Raw genomic sequence first — 7039 nt, 5'->3', positions numbered from 1 at the left:
GACAGTCATTTGTATGATTATGGTTTCTTTTCCCATAGGGGAGGGAGTACAAAAGAAAATTGCAATAAAAATTCCCATTTATTAAAGAGTTTTAATAATAAATATTTTAGATTATTGTTAACACATGATAAATTAATGTGCCTGCATCATTTTTGCATTAATTTATAAAATCTAAATACAGCCAGCAGTAGGCCCTCACCGAACAGGTGTGTTTTGTTGTTGCAATTGTTGAATTAGGTCTCTCCAGTGTTTCTTATCTACAGCAGTCTCCTTGCTACTGCTGCTGCTGCTTTTCGTGACATTGACTTGTTGAAGATTCCAGGTCAATTCCTTGTTAAATATTCCACACGGTGTTCTTTGACTTGTCTTACTATTCCCTGAATTCCTGGAAGGTGGAGATCCGGTCTAGAGGAGCTTGCTTGCACTCAGGCCATACATTTTAGTAAAAATGCTTTGTAGGTGATGTTATATGCTTAATATTACATCATATTAGGAAGCATACATATCAAGTTTTTCTATAATTCATGATGCTGAGTTTGATTACTTGCTTAAGGTGGTAATTGCCAGATTTCTTCATTGCAAAGGTATGTTTCCATTTGCAGTTAATGAATAATCTGGATGATTCAAATAATCATGTGAGTATTTGATTCCCTAGTAATTTGATTCCATTGCCAATCCCAGCAGGATCCCAGCTGGAACCAAAATTATTTCATTAGAGGTTGTAAAACGGTGACTTTAAAAGTCTATCATTCTTTTTACATCTGCTAGCTACTAGCACTCTTCCATAAAGAATTGCCTTTTTCTCTCAATCGATTTGTTACTTATGCAATATTTACAAGTAATTATGGTCATTATTCATTTTGACGCTCAAATTTTCCCGGATTTGATGAGTGTCATTTAGACATGCCCTGCCATTCTTTGAGGACTTCCTTGCTTTCTTGTACAGTGAAATGCTCACCTTGTACTTTCTCCATCCCATGTTGGGCCCCCTTTAGTGGAAAGATATTTAGAAGCCAAGATCTGGGCACAAGGTATGCTTGGTGCTACTTAGGTCTCTCAATGAACAATTTTTAATTGAGATATGATTCACATATAAAATTCATCCTAAAATGTACAATTCAACATGCAAATCAAAACTGCAATGATATATCATTTAATACCCATTAGGATGGCTATGATAAACAACAATATCAGAAAATTTGTGTTGATGAGGATGTGGAGAAGGAACCCTTCTGCACTGTTGGTGGGAATGTAAATGGTATACTTGCTATGGAAAACGGTGGGCAGTTCCCTAAAAACTTAAAAATAAAATCCTCATATGATCAATGCCACTTCTGGGTGCATATCCAAAAGAACTGAAAGCAAAGACTTAAACAGATATTTGTACATCGATTTTCATAGCAGCATTATTCACAGTAGTCAAAAGGTGAAAGCAACCCAAGTATCCATGATGGATAAATGGTTAAACAAAGTGGGGCATATGTGTACAATGGAATATTATTCAGCCATAAAAAGGAAGGAAATTCTAACACATGCTACAACATGAACGAACCTTATAGACATTATGCTAAGTGAAATAAGCAAGTCACAAAGGGCAAATACGGTATGATTCCACTTATACGAGGTGCCTAAAATAATAAATTCATAGAGACAGAAAGTAGAAAGGTGCTTGCCAGGAGATGGGGAGTTATTGTTTAAGCGGCACAAACTTTCAGTTTGGGAAGATGAAAAACTTCTGCAGGTGGCTGGTTATGATGCTTGCATAACCTATGAATGTTTTAATGCCCCTGAACTGTGCACTTGAAATGGTTAATATTTTGATGGTTAACGGTAAGTTTTAGGTTATGTATATTTTACCACAATTTTTAAAATGTTCAGTTCACAGAGTTGTATAACCATCATCTCTATCCAATTTGAGAACGTTTTTATCGCCCCCAAAAGAAAGCCCATGTCATTAGCAACCACTCCGTTTCCTCCCATCCTGAGCCCTAGGCAACCACAAATCTTTCTGTCTCTGCAGATTTGCCTATTCTTGACATTTCACGTAAATGAAATAAAATATGTGGCCCTGTGTCTTTCTCTTAGCATAATGCTTTCAAGGGTCATCTATGTCATTCCATGTATCAGTATTTCATTTCTTTTCATGGGCAAATAGTATTTCATTGTCTCGATATACCACAGTTTGTTTGTTAATTCATTAGTTGGGGATATGTGTGTTAGTTTCCATGTTTTAACTATTATGAATAACGCTGCTATGAACATTAGTGTACAAATTTTTGTGTGAACACATATTTACAATTTTTTTGTAAACATGAAAATGGATCTACCTAAGAATAGATTTGCTGGGTTATAATGATGACTCTATGTTTAACTTTTTGAGGAACTGCCAAGTTGTTTTCCACAGTGGCTGCATATTCTACATTCCCTCCAATATATGAGGGTTTCAAGTGAAGAGTTTCTAATGTTGTTCTTTTCTAAACTTCTAAAAGATCATATAACTTGGTTTAAATGATAAAGACTTTGTCTTGTATTGTTTTGCAAATGTATACTAAAATACACTGGGAATGCCACACACTTAAAAGAACTCTTTTACTTAGAACTATATATAGTACAAGTTCTGCTATCTATAATCCAGACACTTTTCCTATTCAACCTGTGGCCTTCTGATCCCTGGCAGACTGACAGGTAGGGCGGGATGATTTCCAGCCGGACCTGGCATGTTGTGCTGGGTAGACAGGCAGCGCTCAGCATCCTTCCCGCCCCTCCTCCGCAATGCAGAGCAGCGGGAACTACACTTCCCAGGATGCCCCCTTCCAGCTGGAGTTTGCCTTGGGAGGAACTTGGGGGACATTTGGAAGGGAGAAGGGAAGGGGATCCATTATTCTCCGGAGGGAGTGACAGCCAGATGCTCAACAGATGTGAGAGTCGCTGAGGTGCCCCAGCGAGCTCTCAGGAGCCGCCCGAGGCAGGCTGACACCTTCATCTCCGCTGCCACCGTCGCAGCAGCTGCCCCGCGCCGCTCCCCGCCCTGCCAGCTGCCCTGTGAGCCTAGCGCGTGGTGCACGGGGCCCGCCACGGCCGCAGCGCGGAGCCGCCTGTCCTCCCTAGCAGCCGGTGACACACACACACACACACACACACACACACACACACGTGTGGGGTGGGGTAGGGGTTGGGGGGCAGTAGTTAAATACAATGAAGGAGAACAAAACTGAAACGTGTCTTAGAGGCCGACTGTGCTTCCACTACAGAGAAGTTTCTATTTCGGAACTGAGGGAGTTCAGCCTTGCTATCCTTAAGTGATCGTGAGCATTTTTTTAAAGCATTTAAAAAAGTTATTAAAAACTCCTTGTAAACACCATTTAATGGTAGAATAATAATCCATCAAGCTGATGTCCCATAATTTAAGAACTAGTCCCTTAATTTTGGCATTGAGATTATTTTTTTCGTTTTGATTTATGAATAATCCTGAAAAGAGTGTTTTAATTATTTTGTAGACGGATTCCAAAATGTGATATTTCTGGTTCAAAATATAGAAACATGTTAAAGATTATCACTACACATTACTAGATTGGCTTTCAGAAATGTAACAATTACACCTCTGCACATATTGAACATACGTTATCTGGCCGCACCACGGCTGCCATCGAATGCTATCATTTAACAGTAAGTTTGCTACTTTGATACGTTTAATTTAGGTGTAAAAATTCAGTTTTACGGACCGGGCGCGTTGGCTCACTCTGTAATCCCAGCACTTTGGGAAGCCGAGGAGGGCGGATCACGAGGTCAAGAGATGGAGACCATCCTGACCAACACGGTGAAACCACGACTCTCCTAATAATAATACAAAAATCAGCTGGGCATGGTGGCGCACGCCTGTAGTCCCAGCTACTTAGGAGGCTGAGGCAGGAGAATCACTTGAACTGGGGAGGCGGAAGTTGCAGTGAGCCAAGATCGCGCCACTGCACTCCAGCCTGGTGACAGAGCAAGACTCTGCCTCAAAAAAAAAATCAGGTTTACCTTTTCTCACCTGCTGATTAGCCATCTGTGTGCGCCTCCTCTCTGTTCTTCCTTCTTAACTCCTTTCTCTTTTCTTTCCTTTTTTTCTTGTCTTCTTTCTTTTTTTCTGTCCCTCCTGCCATGGCTCCTTTCCTACCCTCCTCCCTCCCTTCTTTCCATCCTTTCTTCCTTTCTAGAATTTACATCCTTTATTTACAACTCTGTTGAATGTCATTATGTTTTTGTAGATTCCCCCAACTTTCTGTTGCATTTAATTGCTTCCACTTCATTATATACTGGGGTATTCTCGTGTAGCAAAAATGTACTTGTTTACAGTTCCTAACATTACTTGTAATGATTGAAAGTTTCTTTGCAATTCAGAAAGCAGATAAATATTAACCCCTGTTTTCTATTATTCATGACTTAATCGAAAACTTCTGGCTTTTATACATTACATTTGACTTACCAAAGCATTTTTTGTATATGTTAAAAAAAGATCTAACTTAAGTTTTCCCCAAAATAACTAGTTGCTTGAGTGCAATTTGGACAAATCCTACTACCTTCATGTAATTATATTTTTAGATGCTCAGTGTGGCGCTCTCTCTCTCTCTCTCTCTCTCTCTCTCTCTGTGTGTGTGTGTGTGTGTGTGTGTGTGTGTGTGTAAGAGAACGCTTTATTGGGAAGCAGACTGCTGCACAGTGACTGACAGACGAAGACCACCCAATGGGCACTTACACATCATACTCCAAAAGACACAGGATATTTTGCTAATAAAAACCAACGGGCACAGGGATTCCTCTGGGCAACATCCCTTTCAGGGATGGAGAAATCTCCCATTTTCCTGATGGCAGCTGTGGTTCACTAGAGATAGAGCCCCTCAGGGGTGCCTTCCTGTTTCTTGCAAAGAACATTTTCTTTAGATTTTTTTGAAGTCTTCATTTGTTACTTTCATTCTACATTCTTTTAAGGCCATCAGACCTGCTTCTGTACAGATTGCCTTGATGTCAGCACCAGAGAGGTCATCTTTAGCCATGATCAAGTCGTCCAGGGTTACATCATCGGCCAGCGTCATCCTGCTTGTGTGAATCTGAAAGATGCGCTTCTTAGTCTTTCCATCAGGCAGGGGGAACTCGATCTTCCTGTCAGTGCGGCCTGGTCTGATAAGTGCTGGATCCAAAGTTTCTGTTCAGTTTGTGGCCATGATAACTTTCACATCTCCCCTAGAATCAAATCCATCCAACTGATTCAACAGTTCCAACATTGTTCGCTGAATTTCTCTCTTACCACCAGAATTTGAGTCATATCGTTTTGTCCCAATAGCGTCAATTTCATCAATAAACACGATGGACGGTGCATGTTCTTCAGCAGCTCGAAACAGTTCCCGTATGAGTTTGGGCCTATCACCTAGGTATTTCTGAATAAGTTCAGAGCCAGCCACTTTCGGTTTGGTTTGCTACTGCTTTGGCTAACAAGGTTTTACCTGTGCCAGGTGGACCACAGAGAATGACCCCCTTAGGAGGCTTTATACCCATCTCTTCATAATATTCAGGATGGGTGAGAGGAAGCTCCACAGATTCCTTACTTTCCTGAATTTGGTTGTCCAAGCTCCCAATATCGGCATAGGTCTCCTGGGGGACCTTTTCCACCTTCATCACTGTGACCAGGGGATCTGTGTCATCCATCAGCACCCCATCACGGCATTCACCTTGTGGTTGAGCAGGACTAAGCAGCCAGGTTCCAGCAGGTCCTTGTCTACAAATGACAGAATGCTGACGTAGTGTTCTGAGCCCACAGATGTAGATACGATGGCATGTTTGTCATCAATGATCTCTTCCAAGGTTCCTACTGATATCGGGGTGCCCCTCAGATCATCCACTTTTGATCTTTCCTCCTCTTGCTCTTCTTCTAATGGTTTCATTTGTTCCTGATTTTTAATGAATTCTTCCTCCATGAGAAGGTAGTCTAATTCTCTCTAACTTCAGTAATTGTAACTGGCACTGAGTGTGAGGTGTCACCAGTGGCAGTTTGCTGGCAGCATCTGGTCCCTTTGCTTTCTTCTTTTTCCCCACTCTAGCTGGTACAGGAGGTTCATGTTTCTTTTTCTTGTCCTTGCCATCCTTCTTGCCACCTCCAGGACCGTGACCACCACTCTGACTTTGACCCATCTTGCCTTGGCCACTCAAGCTCATTGTGGCTCTTTTAAATAACTAAGACATACTGGTTGAAATAGTTCAAAACCTCAGTAATACATAACGTGGGAATCCCATTCCCTAGAGATAACCACTGCTGAGGATTTAGCACATTTTAAAGTTTTTAGCTTTTTAAATTGAGATATAGTTTACAAAAACAATATGCATAGATTTTATGTACAATTTGATTAAATTTGTCAAATCTATATAACCACTCAAGATATAAAACATGGCCAGGCGTGGTGGCTCATGCCTGTAATCCCAACACTTTGGGAGGCCGAGCCAAGTGGATAACTGATGTTAAAAGTTCGAGACCAGCCTAACCAACATGGAGAAACCTTGTCTCTATTAAAAATACAAAATTAGCCAGACACAGTGACACATGCCTGTAATCCCAGCTACCTAGGAGGCTGAGGCAGGAGAATTGCTTGAACCCTGGAGGCAGAGGTTGCAGTGAGCCGAGATAGCACCACTGCACTCCAGCCTGGGCAACAGAGCAGGACTCTGTCTCAAAAAAAAAAAAAAAAAAAAGATGTAAAACATTTCTGCACCCAAAAATTTTCCTCCAATCCTTTTTAGTCAATCTCCATTCCCCGAAAGCGACAACTATTCTATTCTAATTTCAATCACTATAGTTTAGTTTTGACTGTCCTTGAATTTCATGTCAATAGAATCTTAAGTATAAACTCACCTGTGTTTGACTTATTTCATGCAACATAACACTTCTGAGATTCATCCATGTTGTTCTGTGTGTTAGCAGCTCATTCCTATTTATTGCTGAAGGGTATTCACACTGTATGGACAAACCACAATTTATTTATCCATTCGCTTATTAGTGGACATTTGGGTT

At 40.9% G+C, this 7039-nt stretch overlaps 1 pseudogene; it reads right to left on the bottom strand.

Moving 5' to 3' along the window:
* Positions 1-4861: 4861 nt before the first annotated feature.
* Positions 4862-6203, bottom strand: LOC105716592 (26S proteasome regulatory subunit 4-like; annotated as a pseudogene).
* Positions 6204-7039: the final 836 nt, after the last annotated feature.

This window comes from Aotus nancymaae, unplaced genomic scaffold (genome assembly GCF_030222135.1).
Source record: "Aotus nancymaae isolate 86718 unplaced genomic scaffold, 86718_ANA_hifiasm-v0.15.2.pri h1tg000003l, whole genome shotgun sequence".
In the NCBI taxonomy this organism is placed as follows: Eukaryota; Metazoa; Chordata; class Mammalia; order Primates; family Aotidae; genus Aotus; species Aotus nancymaae.
Note: the sequence above shows the minus strand (reverse complement) of the source record. Positions and strands in the feature narration are given on the sequence as shown.